This window comes from Ambystoma mexicanum, chromosome 4q (genome assembly GCF_040938575.1).
Source record: "Ambystoma mexicanum isolate Mex_15411 chromosome 4q, UKY_AmexF1_1, whole genome shotgun sequence".
NCBI classification, from domain to species: Eukaryota; Metazoa; Chordata; class Amphibia; order Caudata; family Ambystomatidae; genus Ambystoma; species Ambystoma mexicanum.
In genome coordinates, this window is record NC_090928.1 from 845,905,347 (window position 1) to 845,924,735 (window position 19,389).

At 47.1% G+C, this 19,389-nt stretch overlaps 1 protein-coding gene across 2 annotated transcripts in view; it reads left to right on the top strand.

Moving 5' to 3' along the window:
- Window positions 1–19,389, top strand: part of FBXO11 (F-box protein 11) — a 911,561-nt gene that overhangs the window by 382,096 nt on the left and 510,076 nt on the right. The gene's annotated exons all lie outside the window — the stretch shown is intronic.

Genomic DNA, 19,389 nt, shown 5'->3' on the forward strand with positions numbered 1-19,389 from the left:
TGCGTTCTGCCTCTTTCTTACAAGGTGGCAATCTAACACCCTCCAGATAATACAAAATGTCCCGCAAAAATGCTGCAATAAATAAAGGTTTGTGCCGCAAAATTTGCCATTTCATGCCACAAAATCCTGGAAGGTCTGATTGGGGACGCATTCGCCTTCCTGTGGGAAGGCCTGTTCCTGTATGCCTTCCCTCTCCTGCTGCAACTCACAGTGCTGATGCAGGATGATCCTCGTCGCCCGGCGTGGCCGAGGCACATTTGGTACCCAGACCTTCTCAGTCTGTCAACGTCACCTCCAGTGAAGCTGCCAGTGGTTGCGGATCTGCTTGCCAGAGGAGGAGGCGAAATCCTCCATCACGACCCAGGATCGCTTAACTTGGAGGCCTAGCTCCTGCAGCCTTAGATTTCGGTGGGTACCAGCTTCTGGCGGATTGCAGAGAGGTCCTTGCCGGGGCAGAGGATCTTCGAGTCTTAAGTGCTACGGGCACAAGGGGAAGTGTTTTGCAACTTGGTGCTGAACGCAGAAGATCAACCCTCTGCGGGTCACGGCCCCTCAGATCCTTCCGTACTTGTTGTCTTTGGCCAAGGCGGGGCTGGCGCACCTCTCCATAAAATTGCATTACACCAGGTCTCAGAGACAGTCTCCTCTTTGGTCACACTGTCTAGTCAAGGAGTTCCTCTAAGGACTGTTTCGATCGTTCCCGCTGGTGAAGGCACCTGCCCCGGCTTGGGAACGCAACGGGTTACTGACGAGGCTCATGGGTGCCCCCTTCGATCCTCTGCATCAAGCTCCTCTCAAGTTCTTTTCGTGGAAAACTGCTTTTCTCGTGGTCATCACATCTGCCAGGAGAGTAGGTGAGATCCAGGCCTTGTCCTGTAAGCAGCCTGATCTGACTTTCCGCAAGACGAGGGTGGTGCTGCAGATGCACCCCACCTTCATGCTAAAGGTTCCGTCGGAATTCCACCTCAACAAACCTTTGGTGTTGTCTTTTGTTTTTTCGGACACCTTTGTCGCCGGCTGAAAGGACTTCGCACTCGAAGATGTCTCAACTTTTCGTGATTTTTGGTCCTGTGAACCATGGGAAAGCTTCGTCCAAGGCTTCCATTTCCAGGTGGCTCTCAGGCTGTATCACGCACGGTCACCGGTTGGCAAACCGACCGCTGCCTGGCCGTCCGTAAGCCCATTCCACCAGAGCGATTGCTGCGATGACTGCGTTCCTGTCTGGTGTGCCCCTACTGGACTTCTGCAGTGCTGCTACGTGAAGGTCTATGCACACCTTCACAAGATTCTACTGCGTCAACAGGGATTCCAGAGAGGAGTCTAGGGTCGGCCAAGCAGTTCTACTCAACCTGTCCTCTTGAAGGTGAGCCTGTTCCGGAGGTAAGAATAATTGCTTCTGTTGAGCCTTGCCAGCTCCCGTGGTTGTGTGGTTGTGTGTGTGTGTGTGTATGTGTGTATGTATGTATGTATGTATGTATGTATGTATGTATGTATGTATGTAATGCTATGCATTCTTTACTCATGAGCATTTGAATCCATGCCAGACCCCATCCTGGAGAAGGAACAAGTTACTTACCTGTAATTGTTGTTCTCCAGCATCAGTCTGGCATTGATCACATGCGAACCCTCCCTCCTGTCCCTCGGCATCTCTTCTTGGTCATACTGCCACTTTACATGGTACCAAATCTGAAGATGGCTGCCAGAGCTGGGGTTTAGGGAGAGGGCTGTCATTGGCTAGGGGCAGTATGACCCAGAGCTCAGTGATTGGTTCATAGGAGGAAGGCCGTTTGTAAGTGAAACTGTTTTTTGTTTTTACCAAGGATTCCCAGTCTCACTGGGAACATTCATGAGCATGTAAATCCATGCCAGACCCATGTTGGAGAAGACAAGTTACAGGTAAATAACTTGTTCCTTCCCAAGTAGTAAAGCAGGATTTCCATCCCCTTTACATTTTATATAGTGAGCCAGCACACCTCACCTTATGTGGAGTGCTGGGGGATACAATGTATCCCGTTTCTTACTTACCTGGTAACATTTTGTTACAATCGCAAGTTTTACATGAATGGCTGGTGCCAGTGGTTTTACCTTTATGACTTTCAGTCTTTATTACTCGCAGCCTGTTAATTTAGCCTTGATAATGCACAGAAGTGCCACATTTTCTAAAATGGTGGGCTCCTTCCTTTTTCGACAGCACTGTGGACCAAGGTAAATGTTACCTTTGGTGCGGGTTTGCACACCCTTACTCTAGTCTAACTAGATTTGACATTAGTTGCTGTTAGGGAGAATTCTCTCTTTAGGCTGAATTTCCTAACCTAGTGAGTACTCCAGCAGCTTTGCTGGATTTCTGGAGTTTGTTTTCTTTCTCCTGCCAAGAGTGAGACTCTTTTTCTCCCACTATTGGACATGATTTATGGTGTTCCTTTGACTGTTAATGTGTTTTATGGGCTATGGGCTATGGGCTATGGGGTCCTTTACCCCATAGGGTCTCGTGTGTTTTTCCTATGTGTGTTACACAGCACCCTCCGTGCAGTGACACAGGGGTGTCATAGTGACACCCCACCATAGACTCCATACCCTGGGACTGACTACTGTCTCCCAGGGCATGTAAAGTCACCATTGGCTTTACTAGTCCCAAATGATTAACAGAAGCCAGTACAAACCATCATATTGTGGACGTACTGGTCGGGGCAATTCGATTGCCCCGGGGTCTGTTAGTCGAGGGGGCACGTCTCTGTCCCCCCTTGATCGAGTTTTGGCTGGTGGCAGTGGATACTACTTTTTATATTCGACCGCGAATATATCCCTAAGGGATTTTCCCATTGTTCGAGGCTACCAACTTTAATTATTTAATTTGCATAGCCTCAAACATACCGCCGGTTTATTTATTTAATATTAATTCGCCAGTTGGTATTTTTTGCCAGGACTCAATTCTAAAATGACGTTTGTGTTCTCTTCTGTGACTCCAACCCAAGTCGAGCCCTTTGTTCCACTTTTTGGCGGGCTTCTCCACAGAAGCCTCCAAAAGTGGTGCCTCTCTGTCTGGGTACCACAGGGGGTGTGGGAGGGGGTTTAGGCACCCTGGACTGAGTTACCTTGGTAACTCAAGTCGCACTCTCGTGTGATTGGCCCAAGTGTTGAGCCGGCCGGCTCACCACTTAACATGTTTGATTGACAGCTAGGCTGAGTGAATGGGGGTGTGCTGCATAAAAGCAGGGCTTTGGGGACTGGAACTTCAGAAGTCGCCACAGGACCTGAGAATCCGACGAGGGAGAAGCTGAGCCGACCTGCCACGACAACACCACCAGTGGAGCCCTGCGGAACCGACCCACCACTTCCCGACGACAGAGAAGATCTCCCGGCTGGAGAGGCTTCTTCCCCTGACTGGTGGGCACAACCAGTTTACCTTCTTTTTCTCGCATCCCAGGACGTCTTGTGGTCGAATTGCCTGTGCCAAGCAGCCCGGCAACCGGATAGCCACTTACCACTGGACCGCGAATAAAAGGATCAGTCAGTGCAACGGACTCCTGTCTTCCTCCCCGACAAGATCCTCTCTTCCCCCGGAAGAAGCACCGACTTGCATCCGCTGTCAGGAACAACTGCCCCCGCTGGAGTATTCTCACCACTTTAAGGTACTGTGTCCGCCAGGCCTCCCTTTCTAAAGATTGCTACAAGGTAATAATAATCCCTTAACCTTCTGGACTGGGCTGGCCGCCTTGACCTTCTAACTGGTCCCTTTCTTTTGGTCCAACTCTTTTTGAACCTTTGCAAGACCCTTGTGCACTTCAACCGTGTGACCTTGGACACATTTCGTTCTGATCCTCTTAAAGTGGATCCGGCCTTCTGAACTCTAACTTCACGGTTTTACTTGCCTTCATCTCTTGTTGTGTTCTTGTGAAAGTGTTGGGATATGTTTCAAATTATACTCTTCTTTTCTCTCCCTTTTAAAACGAATTATTAGAGTGCCATCTGCGTTAAGCGCTCACCGCTGTCTGAAAATAAGTGGGGCTTTACTTAAGACTTGTCTAATATTCTTCTAAGGGAGTGTATATCTTTTTTAGTGACCATGTTTTTAACTGCTTAACATTAGTGCCTGTGTGTTTTTCTAGATGTAGTTTTAAATAAATAATTATCTCTTTTACACCAAGCTCTGGTCAGTGTTTACTTGTTCTACTGTGTTCTTTTGACCTATTGTGAATACTCTGTATACTGCCTAACTCTTCTTGAGGGAAGTCTGACTGCTCAGCCACAGCTACCAAGTGAATCTGTGTGGTACAGACTGCTACCAAGTGGGTTTACTGAGGGTACTGCACAGGTTTCTGCCTAACAGTTGCAAGGTATAAGAACCTCTATTATATACAACCTTCTTTAAGAATTTAAATCAAATTCCAAATAATGCTCCAAACAATTTGTAGTTTTTCGCAAAACACCAAACTTATTATACAGCCTTTGCCAGTATAGGCTACAAACGCCAATGCATTTCGGATCCTTGGTCCATCTTCAGGGCCAGTAGCTCTGTATATTTACAAACAATCTCTTGCCCATTTACCCGGGCTAAATATTTACAGGAAACAACAATGACCGGATCAGGTTTGAACACATAATTGCGCAGTTCGCAACACATAGCGAACATTGGTAATCGAAATTATGAAAAGGCACCACCTAGTGACCTGGGTGGAAACCCACACAGTTGTTCATAACTGTCACAAACACGTTATTCAATATAGTAGAATCGGCCCATGGTGCCATGGTTCAATAAATCATAACCAAGACCATTTCCATAAAATGCAAAGAAAATCATCCATTTCCCCATACATTCATTAACAAAGAAACCATTGTAAAAGTGATGCCTTTCAACATGCTAAGGACAAATTCAGAAAGGCAAAATATATAAAACATGAAAAGACATTCAATTAGCAAGTCTGATTGTCCCCCAATTGGTAATGAAGATGCAAAAAATAAAGTAGGACAATAAAAAAAAAATGACAAAAGAGAGGAGAGAAATTACACAAAAGTAAGAGATTAGTAAATGTTCCAATGTGAACATTCACCCTATACCTCTAGTAGTACCCCTCGCATATAAAGATCCAAGCTACCCAATATCGTGTCGTCTTCCTCTCACTTGTTACCACTATTAACATTCATTTGTCATGATGTTAATTTAAACAGCTGTCTCCTTCCTTTTTTGCCATTTCTTATGTGTTTCTAGTTTCGGAGGTCTTCCCCTGCCATTCTAGGCAGAAACGACCTCAGTGGCTGTTTGTCGTAGATGGGGAATCTCCGCCCAGAGTGTGAGGGAGTCCAAAACACTGCAGCCCTTTGTCTTCCACCTTGCCTGAAAGGAACAACTGCCAGTGTAAAAATGCGGGTGGAGAATGCAGATGATGTGCTGTAGTTCCTTACAAATACTCAGAACCTGGAGGCTGCTGACAAGTCGACCACTGGAACCAAAACCAAAGAGGAAGATGAAGATACGAAGACTGTTGCGATTTTCAGCAACCAGAGAGCATGCTGTGTAACCGCTGCCTGCTGCAACCCTTCCTTCCAATTGACCTCGGGATCCTGAAACGGAGGACCCCAACCCAGAGCCTGCTGCAATCCACTAAATTCAAGACCTGCATTTTGAGCTATTCCATGTCATACTGCGGCCTTGCAGAGCTGCAACAACCTGATACCTCGAGCCATTGTGCGGTGCACAGTTTTCCGATTTCCGAATCGAGCTGAAACTTAGGTGGCTTCATGCTGCAACTCCAGAGACACGATTTCAGTCCGAAAAGTCCCCTCATCAGAGTGCTGGACCTTGCAAACGACGGGAATCCAACAAGCAATATTCAGTCGTATTCTGGTTCCTGAAGAGGGTGCCAAAACCACAAAGCCTCATACAGCCACGAAGAAACTCTTGCCTGGAGCCTTCTTCATTGATCCCTGCTACAAATTCCCTTCCAAAGTCCCGTCTTCAATCTTTATGAATCCATTGACTGGGTTTTTAGCTGCAGATCCTGAAGTCTTCCTGCTGCAACTCTTCTGTGCTGAGGTACTGTGTTCGCTGGGGAATTTACTTACCTTAAGTCTGTGATTTCTGTAAAGCTTTTGGGGTGGTTTCTGTGATTAGGAGTCTTCTCATCCATTTCACCCAGGCCCACTGCTGGAGTCCTCCTAACGCGTCTTCTCAGAAGTCCCTGCACCCTAACTAACTTTAAAGTGAACTACTTACTCGTTTGAACAGTGTTCCACAGGAACTCTGACTTTTGCCTGCAACAGAACCCTATCTCACACTACAGCTGGCACCTAGACCACTAGGGTCCCTCTTCTGCCTCTGAGTGATCTCATGCAATAGAATAGGGACGGGCTGGATAAGTAAAGGATTCTGTCTTGAAAAGTATAACAAATGTTGAAATGTACTTAATTGGGAAAGGGTTAGTTGGTAACTGTAACTCTGCGAGTCAACAGTTAAAAAATGTTCTTAACTTGAATGTGTGTTGAGCCATTCTGAAAAGTATATGTAAGGTTATTTTTACTCACCTGTGAATTGGTTATCTCTTTCCCAAAAGTAATGCTTTTGGATTAACTACATAGGTTTTACTTACCTTGCGTTAGCTGTGTGCCATCCTAAAATAAGCGTTATTGCTTCCCTCGTCTGTGTTCCAGTGATCTGAAAAGCAACTGTAATAGTATCTTACAACATTAGGTTTTACATGCCTAGGATAGCTGTGTGCCATTACTGAAAAGTGTTTAGGTGCAGCTAACCTTAATCTGCCTTATACGTCATAAATTAGTTTAAAGAGTTCTTGCTTATCTTAGACTGTGTTACACTGAGCTGAAAAGCAACTGTCATTTAATATTACACCAAAAGGTCTTACTCACCTAGTATAACAGTGTGTTATCATAAATGTAGTTATAGGTATATACTGTTGCTTTAGTGAGTGTTAACCGGGTTGGTTGATTATGTGTTTTCTTTTGCGTATCACTACATAATTGGCATGGTCTACTACCCTTGTATTACACAAAGTAATCTAACAGTAACTTATTGATTTTACTCCCCATGAATAGGTGTGGCCTATACTAAGGGCCTCATTCATAGAACGTTTTCCTATGGGATTGCACCGTTATAAAACACTTCCATGAATCAGGCCCTAAATGTGTATGAAAAGGTCTGACTTGCCTAGAAATACTGTTAGTGTTCCAAACAAGGTCTATGCTTTGGTCTGTGTACTTTAAAGCATACTGTTTTGTTTTTATACCTTGGTCTACTTGGGTTTACATAAACCCTTTCTTTTTACAATATGTTAGGGGGGTGTTCCTAATGTCCTACTGGCAGTACAACTTTAGTAAGCTATCTCAGTGGTTTGTAGATCCCCAAATCTTAGTATCAGTCTCTAGTAACTCAGGACCTTGGTAGAGTGGCAGAGCAGTCAGGCTTATTTTAGGAGGAAGGTGTGAGCTGTAGTTAATTGCACTGAATCTTAGCTGGACCAGCACAACAAAGAAGCACTTACTTATAATTATATAAAAGGTATATATTTATTATATTTCCACCAGAATCCCTTTAAATACTTTAGACCTTTACTTTAGAACACTTAGGAATTTCGCGGTTACATTTGTAGCAACGTTAGAAAGGGAAAAGACAATGTTATCGTATTATTGGTTACTGCGCACACATGCGCTTTTTAAAAGGTTTATACGGTAGTACATTTACTCTGCAAACACATATAGTAAAGTCACTTAAAGGGTGGAAAATGGTTAGTTAGTGCAACATAAGCTTAGTTCAAGGTTCTACAGACGGTTTCTTCGCCTGGTAAGTCTTTCATGTCCAAAAACACAACCCTAGCTAATGGCAGTTCATAGAAGGCTTGAAGTCTTGACAATCAGGGAATAGTGAAGAGTTCCTGTGGATTTCTTCCAGTGTCTAAAGTTATTGAAGCAGCAAGTTGACAAGTATTTATTTCGTTTTATTTATTTGTTTTGTATAGCGCTAAAACCCGCGGGCATCAGAGTAAATTCCAAAAAGGCAGAACATGTAGTTACAGAAACAGGACAGTGGGTAACCACATTTCTGATGCTTGTTAATCTGCTTAGAATCACATGCTGTGCATAGGTCCGACATCCAGTGGTCACTGCGGAGTATTGCATTTTGTTTTTCGTAGTCGAAAAGGGACGTCGACCGGGCGTGTCTGAAATACTATCCCTATAGTGACGTGTGTTGTACCCACAATCCCTCACGCGTCGAGGTCCCTCAGATTGTTTTTTTCCGCCCAGCTACTGGTCGCCTTTACGCGGGGCTCCTCGAGAGACATTGCAGATTCCATCTCCTCGACCTTTGGTCGTTTTTTCCTGTTTAAAGATTTAATATATCGATCCCTCCCTTGACGCAGTGGTGAAGCTGTCTCCGCCGAGCAAGATCTTCGACGGAGGGGACGAGCGGAGGAGATCCTTCGGCGTTGCCGAACACGTGGCCTGGCCTCGCAGGCCAAATACAGTAGGGAGAGTGGGGTCGTGGGACATCTCTGATTCTTTTTCTGAGAATGCCTTTCCTTTTCCCCTTCCTTTCCCTTGGGGTAGTTATCACGGTTTATTGCCTCGGCTATGGAGAGGACACCCTTTAGGTTTTGCCCACTTTGTAAGGGCAAGTTTACTTGGAAGGACAAGCATTCACGGTGTAACCGCTGCTTGCCCCTCGATCACGTAGAGGAGGGTTGCTCGGCTTGTCGGCTTCTAAAGCCAAAGACTCTAAAAGACCGTATGGTCAAGAGGTGGGAGGCCTACGCTATGTCGAAGGCCGGGTCTTCACCCGCCGCTGCTACCACCGACAGTGACGAGGAACGTGATAACACGACCTCCGCTACGGAAGTCCTACACCCCTCTAAAGAGCGCTCGAAATCTTCGTCGTCTGTCCCCGGCCCCGACGGGCTCGGCTCACGCCCTGCTTATGGGGATGAACACCCCGGCGACACTGACGCACACGATACAACACATAAAAACACAACCCATAGCTCTTCTTCGTCAAAGACGAAGAAAGCATCAGCGCCCAAGGAGACGCAGGTTACACCGGCAGCCTCCTCGGACCATTCGGGTTCGAAGCCCCTCTCGCAACCGCAGCCACGACCAGCGACTGGGCTTTCGGCAAATAAGGGCGCCGCCCCCAAACTATCGGCCGGTGCGCACCAGCAGAGAGTGCACGCCGCCGTAGAACGTTCGACACCCGTAACGTCGAAACCACAGCCCTCCGCTGACAAACGAGTCACAGAGAGCTTGGCAAGGATCGTTGTAGCCGACGCCCAGAAGCGTACGCCGAAAGACACGTCGAGCGATACGCAAAGGTCGAAAGACACGTCGAAAAAGCCCGAAGAAAAACAGGGACTACCCCCTTCAGTCGGGGGGACCCCCAGCACACCGGAAGGCTTTTCGGAGGGCGACGGGACACTTTCCTCGACGTTGTGGGAGAGGTCAAGCCGTTTTCAGCAAGATAACACTAATTTTCCCCCGCTAGACCGCTCAGGGGTACCCCATGAAACCATGGAAAGGCTCCATCTCTGCATGGAGAGAATGGAGAGGTTTATGAACACCCAGAACCCTCCCACTCCCAAGAGAACAAGAGAAGGGCCTCAGGAGGACCCCAGGGCCAAATACCCGAGGCAGGACACAGCCTTAGACTTCCATAATGTGTATGACCTCACTGGTGAGGAACAATACTTAGAAGAGGAGGATGATTTTGTGGACAATGAAGGAGGACAGAACTAAGAGGAAGGTCTGGAAGACAGCCCAGACATGGTAGGAGAAGGCTTCGGAGAAAATCCAGAAGAAGGACATTCTCATCCCTGGCAATCCCCATCAGGATATTCGGACACTGATGTCCTGAACCTAAATCCTCCTGACAATTCACCTGTTAGAAACACGTCTCCCATTGACGATCAGCCCACATTCAATGCCCTGCTGCGCAGAGCAGCAGCACATTTCGAACTGGACACTGGGGAGATCTCTCCGGAAATAGACTTTGTGGAAAGAGTAATTAAGGAGAAACCCCCAGTCAGCCAGACCATTCCCCTCCTCGCTTCAGTGAAGAGAAGAATCATCCCTTCGCTATCCACACCCGCACTAATCAGAGGAGTTAATCCAAGGATTGAAAAACTTTTCACTCCTTCACCCTCAGACCCGCTGTACATCAGGGGACATTCCATTCCGGATTCCCTTGTAGTAACTAATGCAAGGAAGAGGGCAGGGGTGCCGCTGTCCACCAGTGAGGCACCACCTGACAAGGAGGGCAAGAGGTTATATGCCCTTGCTAAAAGAGTCACATCCTCGGCTGCCTTTTCGGCAAGAATTGCGAACAACAATTCTTTGCTAGCTAGCTACGCGGACGCGCAGTGGGCCAAACTGCGCAAGGACGCCGAAGAAGCGCCGGAACCACTACTTACACGCCTGCTTTCAACTATTGACGAAGGAACCCAGGTCAACCAGAGTATTGTAAAGAACTCTCTGGATGCTGCTGAGACAGCGGGACGTTCCCTGGTTCAGGGAATACTCCTAAAACGCCATGTATGGCTGCGCAACTCAGGGTTCAAACCGGAGACACAGGCGTCTTTAATAAATAAACCTGTTGAAGACTCAAACCTCTTCGGGAAGGCGGTGGATGAGGCTCTGGATATGGCTAAAAAAAGAGTTCGATACTATCAAAACTCTTGACCAGATCTCTAAGCCCACTACCAGACGCGGCAATGGCAACACACGCTTTTTTCGTGGCCAATGCCAAAAGCAGAATCAGCAGCAACAGTACCCTGCCACCAGTTACCAGACCAATAGTGGTCAGTACAGCCAAAGAGGACAGCGCAGGGGCAAAGGGAGAGGGCGGGGGTCCACCCCCAGAGGCTCCCAAGCCCCCAACAACACCAAGTGACGTGAAGATTCGCGTCCCCTCCCATGCAACACCGGTCGGGGGCCGGATAACATCCTTTCTTCCAGCATGGGAGGGAATAACGTCAGACCGCTGGGTACTTTCCACCGTAGCCCACGGATACTGCATCGAATTCACCAGTTCCCCAACATACAGACCCCCGAGGGGACGACGCATGACACCGGAACACCTTGCCATCCTTCTCCAAGAAGTACAACAACTGCTGGAAAAAGGAGCCATAGAGGTCGTGCCTCTATCTCCGGTAACGGAAGGTATTTATTCAGTGTACTTCCTTGTACCCAAAAAGGATCTAACCATGCACCCTGTATTAGATCTGCGCCCAGCGAACAGGTTTATCAAACCCCAGAAGTTTCGTATGGTGACCTTACAGGAAGTGATCCCACTGCTATCACAGGGAGATTACATGACAACATTGGACATGAAAGATGCATACTTTCATATTTTAATGTTGCCAGCGCACAGAAGATACCTCAGGTTTATGATAGAGGGCAAACACTATCAGTTCAGAGTGCTACCCTTCGGCATAGCATCAGCACCAAGGGTATTCACGAAGGTACTGGCAGTGGCAGCGGCCCACCTGCGCAGGTTGTCCATCCCAGTTTACCCTTACCACGACGACTGGCTCATAACAGGGGATTCTTACGAAACATGATTCTCCAATACCCAAAAGAATGTAGACCTTTTGTTCCAGTTGGGCTTCTCCATCAACGAAAAGAAGTCCAGCCTAGACCCCAGCCAAATCAAACAATTCCTAGGGGCTCTAATTCAAACAAAGGACGGCCTCGTCTTCCCCTCCAACGAGAGGGTCCAAAACATGCTGTTTCAGATCCCTCAATATGTGGCCGGTCGAGAGGTGACGGTACGCAAAGCAATGCGCTTGCTAGGCATGATGGCGTCGTGTATTTATTTGGTACCTCACGCGCGCCTGCGCCCTATGCAAGAGTGGCTCAACAGCCAGTGGTGTCAGGCCAGCGGATTATGGGACAATCCAGTGGTGGTCTCGCAGGCCTTGGTTCTCTCGCTACGATGGTGGACAAAGCAAAACCTGGAAAAAGGGAAACCCTTTGCCACACCCGCGGCGGAAGCCACTCTAACCACAGACGCATCCCTAACAGGATGGGGGGCTCACCTATCCCATCAGACTGCTCACGGAGTGTGGACTCCGAACGTAGCATCCAAACACATAAATCTACTGGAGCTACTAGCTGTGTTCAAGGCGCTAAAAGCCTTCCAGGAACACCTACAAGGCAAAACTGTGTTGGTCCTTACAGACAGCACCACAGCCATGTACTACATCAACAAGCAGGGGGGCACCCACTCTCCAGGACTGTCCAAACTGGCCCAAAATATATGGAAGTGGGCTCTCAAACAAAACATGTTCCTACTGTCAGAACATGTACCAGGGGAACTCAATCTGCTGGCAGACAAACTCAGCAGAGATTTCCCCCTGCCCGAAGAGTACGAATGGCGACTGCACGAAGACATCGTCTTCGACGTCTTCACACAATGGGGATTCCCAGAAATAGACTTATTCGCAACCCTGGAGAATTCACAATGCCCAAGTTACGCCTCCAGGTACCCCCAGAACCAATCCAAGGGGAACGGTCGTCGATGCAATGGTCAGGGAAATTTGTTTACACTTTTCCCCCCGACTCCCCTTCTCAACAAGGTGGTGCACAAGATGCACCAGGAACAAGTAACCATGATACTGGTGGCCCCAATGTGGGCCTGACAGCCATGGTTCGCTCACTTGATGGAGATGTCTCTATCTCCCCCAGTGAAACTCCCCTGCCCATACAACATGCTGTCACAAAACAAGGGCAGGACTCTGCATCCATGCCCCCAGAACATGAACTTAGCAGCTTGGCTCCTGAGATCATAGAATTCGGACATCTACTGCTCCCGCAGAGATGTATGGACATTCTCAGGGAAGCCAGAAAACCTAACACTCGCCACTGCTACTCTAGTAAGTGGAGGATATTTGTCATCTGGTGCAGAGGGGAAGGCATCAACCCAATTGACTGCTCTCCCACACATATTGTTCTATACCTGACCCACTTGTTGGATTCGGGTCTAGTGTTCAATTCCATTAAAGTCCACCTGGCGGCACTTTCTGCATACACCACTTCCCAACTCAAGGTGTCGTGGTGGAAGATCCCTGTTATAAAGGCCTTCATGGAGGGAATAAAGAGAATACACCCCCCGATAGCTGACCCAGCTCCCGGATGGGACCTTAACGTGGTACTTACCAGACTCATGGGCTCACCTTTCGAACCCATGCACAAAGCATCTCTTAAAGACCTCACTCTTAAGACTGCTTTTTTAATAGCTATCACCTCCATCAGGAGGGTAAGTGAACTACAGGCTCTTTCTGTTCTAGACCCCTTCGTTACAGTTCACAGAGATAAGGTGGTTCTACGCACGCACCCAAGGTTTGCTCCGAAGTTCATATCAAAATTCCACGTAAACCAGTCTATAGAACTGCCAATGTTCTTTCAAAATCCTTCCAACTTGGGTGTAAAAACTCTGCACACACTAGATGTGCGCAGAGCGGTCATGTTCTACATGGAAAGAACCAGACCACTGAGGAAGACTAATCAGTTCTTCGTCTCGGTGGCAGCAGGAAGAGAAGGAGATGCAGTTTCAAAGTCCACTATTTCTAGATGGATTGTTCAATGCATCACTCTCTTCTATACTCTTGCTAAGAGAGAACTGCCCTTTAAGCCTAGAGCACACTCTACTCGAGGCACGGGGGCGTCCATAGCATTCATTGCAAATGTTCCCCTTGAGTCCATCTGCAAAGCGGCTACCTGGAGTTCTGTGCACACCTTTACAAAACACTACTGTCTAGATGCACACTCGAGATTTGACTCCCAGGTGGGTCAGGCAGTACTAAGACATCTTTTCTCTACTGTTCCTTCTCATAACCCACCGCCAACTCCGGGTACTGCTCGCTAGTCTATGCACAGCATGTGATTCTAAGCAGATTAACAAGCATCAGAAGACAATGCATTACTTACCGTAAAAGCATTTCTGATGATTGTATCTGCTTAGATTCACATGCGCCCACCCTTCCTCCCCGCTCGGATGGAAGGAAAATAGACTTCCTTTTTATATCTCTTTTCTGTACTCACTCACGTCTAGAAGGCTCCCTCAGGGTAGAAAAATACAAACAGAGGGACCTCGACGCGTGAGGGATTGTGGGTACAACACACGTCACTATAGGGATAGTATTTCAGACACGCCCGGTCGACGTCCCTTTTCGACTACGAAAAACAAAATGCAATACTCCGCAGTGACCACTGGATGTCGGACTTATGCACAGCATGTGAATCTAAGCAGATACAATCATCAGAAATGCTTTTACGGTAAGTAATGCATTGTCATATAGGTCAGTTCTGCGGTATACTAGGAATTGTTGTCTGGTCAGGAGTTTATTTGAATAGTAATGTTTTTATCTTCTTTCTGAAGTGTGTATAGTTTTGGTTTCCAACTTCAGGGACACGGGTAGTTTGTTCCATTTAATGATGCTTCTGCTCGGAAAGGCCTTGTCAAGACCGTTCAACTTTTTAGCTGGAATAGTTTGGAGAAGACCTTTGTTAGAAGACCTTAGGTTTCTGGTTGGTCCGTGCCATTTGAACTGTTTTTTTTAAATATGCTGGGGCTTTACCACATAGGCATCGATGGACCATAGTGAGGGACTTGAATATAATTCTCTCTTCCATGGCCAGCCAGTGCAGATCTCTTCTGTCGCCTGTAATGAGTTTCCTTCTTGACTTGCCCGTGATTGTCCTAATAGCATTGTTCTGAATTACCTCGCATTGCTTCAGGCATTTACTATTTGCTCCAAGGAGCAAAGAGTTGCCATCGTCGAGTCTAGAAAGTATTGTGGCTATGGTAATGCTGTTTTTCTGATCGAGCAGGGGTCTGATTTCTTGTTAAGAAGTTTTTGGTGGTATTGGCAGTTTCTTTTTAAATATGCTGTATGAGCCTCGGCTCCTAGTGAGGCTTGTAAGTAGACTCCAAGCGTTTTCACTTTCCCTGATATTGGGATTTGAGCATTTTTGATACTGAATGAGGAGTATGATGGATTTCGTTTTTTTCTGGCATGTGAGGATCCAAAGATCATTAGTTCCGTTTTAGTACCATTAAGGCACGTCCAGTTATCCTTCATCCAGCCTTCGACGATGTTGTATATAGCTGTTAATTTATCGCTTTCTTATTTATAGTCTCCACTAAGATTAAAGACCAGTTGTGTGTCGTCGGCTAAATTGGTGAAGAATATGCCCAGTTGAGTCAGCATAGTACATCGGCAGCGCATATACAGATTGAATAGCAGGCGAGAGAAACTAGCTCCCTGCGGGACTCCACAGTCCACTAGTTTGGTGTTGGAGGCCTGGTTTCCCCAGACAATCGTGGATTGTCTGTCTTGTAGAAAGTAGGATATCCACTCAGTTCCAAGGCCTCTGAGCCTCATGTGATCAAGCAGATCAAAGGCTGCCGAGAGGTCTAATAGGATCAGCAGGCCTGATTTGCGCTTGTCTAGAATACCTAGCATCTCAATCTGCAGATCTAATAGAGCCGATTCGGTGCTGTGGCCTGTCCTGAAACCTGACTGTTGAGGGTGCAGGAGGTTGTTCTCATCCACATAGCTCTGGAGCTGTTCGGTGGTTACCTTATCCAGTATTTTCAGCATGAAATTGCAATTTGTTATAGGTCTTGGGTTTGCAGGATCCTGTTGATCTAGTAACAAGGGAGACCTGAAAACGGACTTGAGAAGGGGACGCAAGCAGCGGCTTAGGTCGGAGTTAAGAGGGAGTTGCCCTGGACACCTCGACATGCATTTGAACTCTTTGGAGCAACTGCTTGGAATCGGGTAAGCAATACCCTTTTCCCCACAGTACCTTAGGTTAGAAGAACATTTTCGTGCTGGACGCTCTGCGATGTTGCAGCTCTGGTCCCGACCTCCGGATTCCTTGGTCTGGTGACTGAAGGCAGGACAATGGATGGGATCACTCAGCAGCAGTCTCGGGGGAGGACCTAGGCACGACTTTCAGCAACTTCTTGTCATGTTATGGGTTTGTTTATAACGCGCCGATAGCCCGCAGGAATCGGGGCGCGGGAGTGTCCGGGGTAATTCAGTGCGCATAATATTATATGCTGTAGAGGGCGGTCTGCGGGAAGATAATGAGATTATCATTGGAAGAGGAGGGTTTTCAACGATTTCCTGAAACTCCGGTAGTTCTCTTCTAGTCGTAGAGTTAGTGGCAATTCGTTCCAGCATTTTGCTGCCTTCATTGGGAAAGATTTCCCCCGCCCTTGCACACATTTAGCTCTAGGAATATTCAGATAAGCCTTATCCTCTGATCTTATGTGTCTTTGAGGCAGGTACAAAGAAAATTGCTTCTTAAAATATCTCAGGGTTTCTCCATACAGACATCTGTGAATCATGGTCATCGCCTTAAAGTGTACTCTCTTCCACTCTTAGCCAGTGAAGGGATCTTCACCCTTTTTTTGATTCTTTTGGTAGCTCGAGCTGCGTCATTTTCCATGACCTGTCACTTTTGTTTATCCCTCTTCGTGGCTCCTATCAGTAAGGCGTTACCGTAGTTAAGGCGTGACAGAATGACCACTCTTGCTATAGTTGCTGCATTCGCTTCATTAATAAATGGTAGGTAGTTAACCTGATCCTCGGATCCTACTGCTGCTTCCACAACCATCCCTAGGGTTTTTACGTGGGGCACCACTGGGATTTTAGCCTGTTTGATAGTAAAGGTCTGGTATTCTGTCCCTAACTTGGATCTGGCCTGTTGCGTCCCAAAAATCATCAGTTCTGTTTTCGCATTAAGACACATCCAATGACGTTGCATCCAAATGTCAATGCGATAAACCTCTGATATTTTTGCGCTGTCGATGCTGTATTCTCCCTTGAGTTCAAAAATGAGCGTTATGTCATCGGCGTAGTTAGTAAAGAACATGCCAATTTGTTCCAGGAGCTCGCAGAGACTTCTCATATATAAATTAAATAGCAGCTGTGACAGGCTAGCACCCCGGGGGACACCAAACAAGATAGGGGCAGCCTCAGAGAATGTGTCACCCCAGTGGATCTTAGCACTCCTGTCTTTCAAAAATGATGCTCACCACTCCAACACCTTAGGCGTGCAACCGACTGTTTTAGCCAGTGCTTCCTGCAGGAGTTGGTGATCTACCAAGTCGAAAGCCCGCTGAGATCCAACAGCATAAGGATACCAGTGCTGCCCTTGTCTATCAGGTCTAACATGTAGGTCTGAAGATTGAGCATCGCTGATTCTGTGCTGTGGGAGGCTCGAAAGTCCGATTGCTGTTCATGCAGTAGGTTCCAGTCTTCTGCATGCTTTTGTAGTTGGTTTGTGGCAACTTTATGGTTCACTCTGCGTTTTTGGCACCTTTTCTGCAGCACCAACAAAGGACATGGATCGCCCAGTCAATCATTTTTGTTTCCTGCAGTCCCACGCTCTGGTGAGGGGGTCTGGGCTAGATGGATCAGATCTCTGGAGTGTCCTTACGGGTTCAGCAAAGATCTTGACTGATTCGGCCTTTCCACGATGATGCACTCGAAATGGGCAGCAGGTCTCCTAGTATTGGGGTTCCACAGCTCTAAAAGCTCCACGGACCTCGGGAGATGGCATGTTTCAAAGTAAGTCTTGGGGACTGACTGGTTGCTCCCACGAGCCAAAGGGAAGGAGTCGTCCATTTAGGAGCTCCCCAGTCGCATAGAAAACGGGGTCAGGACAGCAGTGGTCACTTCACGGTGTAGCAAAGGCTCTGCATGCGTCTCTGGTCCTCGTCTTCCTCGTCTTCTTCGGTTACTTCTGTTTCCAGTGGTCGACTTGCTTTTCACTCCAGAAGCCTTCGCTTTTCTACAGTTCCAGCATAGACTCCTCTGCAATCTCTCTCAGCATTTTACAGATAGGGGTGTTCGGCTGTCCAGTCAGCACAGCCAGATCCCCTGTTGGAGCTGGACCTATTCAGGCACCCTGGCATACAAAGAACAGTGGGTGGAAAACTCCTCCCCTACTTCCTGCCTGCCCAGACACTCTATAACCTAGGCGGGGATACCTAATGGTTTCCGCCAAAGGCAAAACACACAGACCGATATCCCCTCCCAGAAGGGTAGAAGGGCTAACAAAGAACCACGCTAGTAATGGCGAAAAAAGAAGGCAGGCCCCAAGTTGGTACTTGGGCGGGGGGGGTGGGGGGTGGGGGGGGGGGGAGTGGTTGGGCGGAGGGGGGGATATTGTGCGCTACCAAGGCTATGGGCATAGCCTGAGGTATAGAAAATACACAATAGTTGGTAGACCATGTCCACTGCGACCAGCCATAACTAGTTGATTGCTCGTGTGACTTTTTAGTCACATAGACAAAGAGTTTTGAGAGAGATACTAAGAATCCTTAAGATCTGTAGTTACTTGAGGGTATAGTAAAAGAATCTTAAAGGAGGAGCTTAAGGGTCCCCAGCAACCCTGCCCATAAGGAGATGTGTGCTGCAGTAGTAAAATAACAGATGCCTTTAAGAGCTATGGAGCAGACATACTCCAAAATAAAGGTAGAATACTAAGAATAGAGTTCCAAAAAGACACAGCCCACAAGAATGATTGAGAGGAAAGACTCCACTCATTCAGGATTGAAAGAAAAAGTTCCCGAAGTCCAGCAAAAAGTGCTGGAGGTCTCACTAGGAGAAGGATGAAGCATGAACATTATACATCTCCTTAACACAATACATAGTGTTACAGCATTCCTTTGGACCATATGTGTACTACAGTTTCTTTGTACTGCTTCTACAGCCCTCTCTCCCTTTTAAGATGAGACTGGCTGCTCTGTCTGTGCTAGCACATACTCAAGTTGCACAGCCTTATGCTAAGAGTGGAGTCTTGTACTGTGTCCGTTTTTACTAAGCCCTTAGTTAGACTTCAGAAAAACTGTCTGAACACCTTTCCCGTGTCTGCACAGAAGTCCAAACTGTTGGCATTGACAATTCTTGTTTTACATGCATGATTTACTTTGTTAGGCAGAATTTTAATTTCTGTGCAAAAATCCTCCCACCTTAGATTCCCCCCCCCCCCCCCCCCCCCCCAAATAGAGACACCCAGCTCTTTTGCTGGATTTAGGGCTGTTTAATTTTAACCCCTGAGTCAGTAGGACCTTTTTCTCCCTCTCATGTATTTTGACCCGATGTGGATTTTGTGTTTACACTGTTTACACTGTTTACACTGTTTTTGGAGTCTGACAAACTCAATAGGTATCAGCTTTTTGTATGGTGGCACACAGCACCTTCAGTAGTGTCAATGAGAAATCCTTTGGATTTCTCATAAGTTTTAAATACCATTTTCTTGTGTGAACTGCAATTCCCAAGAATAGTAAAGTGAAATTGACTTGACTTTTCTCTTTGTAGGTCCAGCACACATCTTATGTGGAGTGCTGCGGGTTACTTAGTAGCCAGTCCT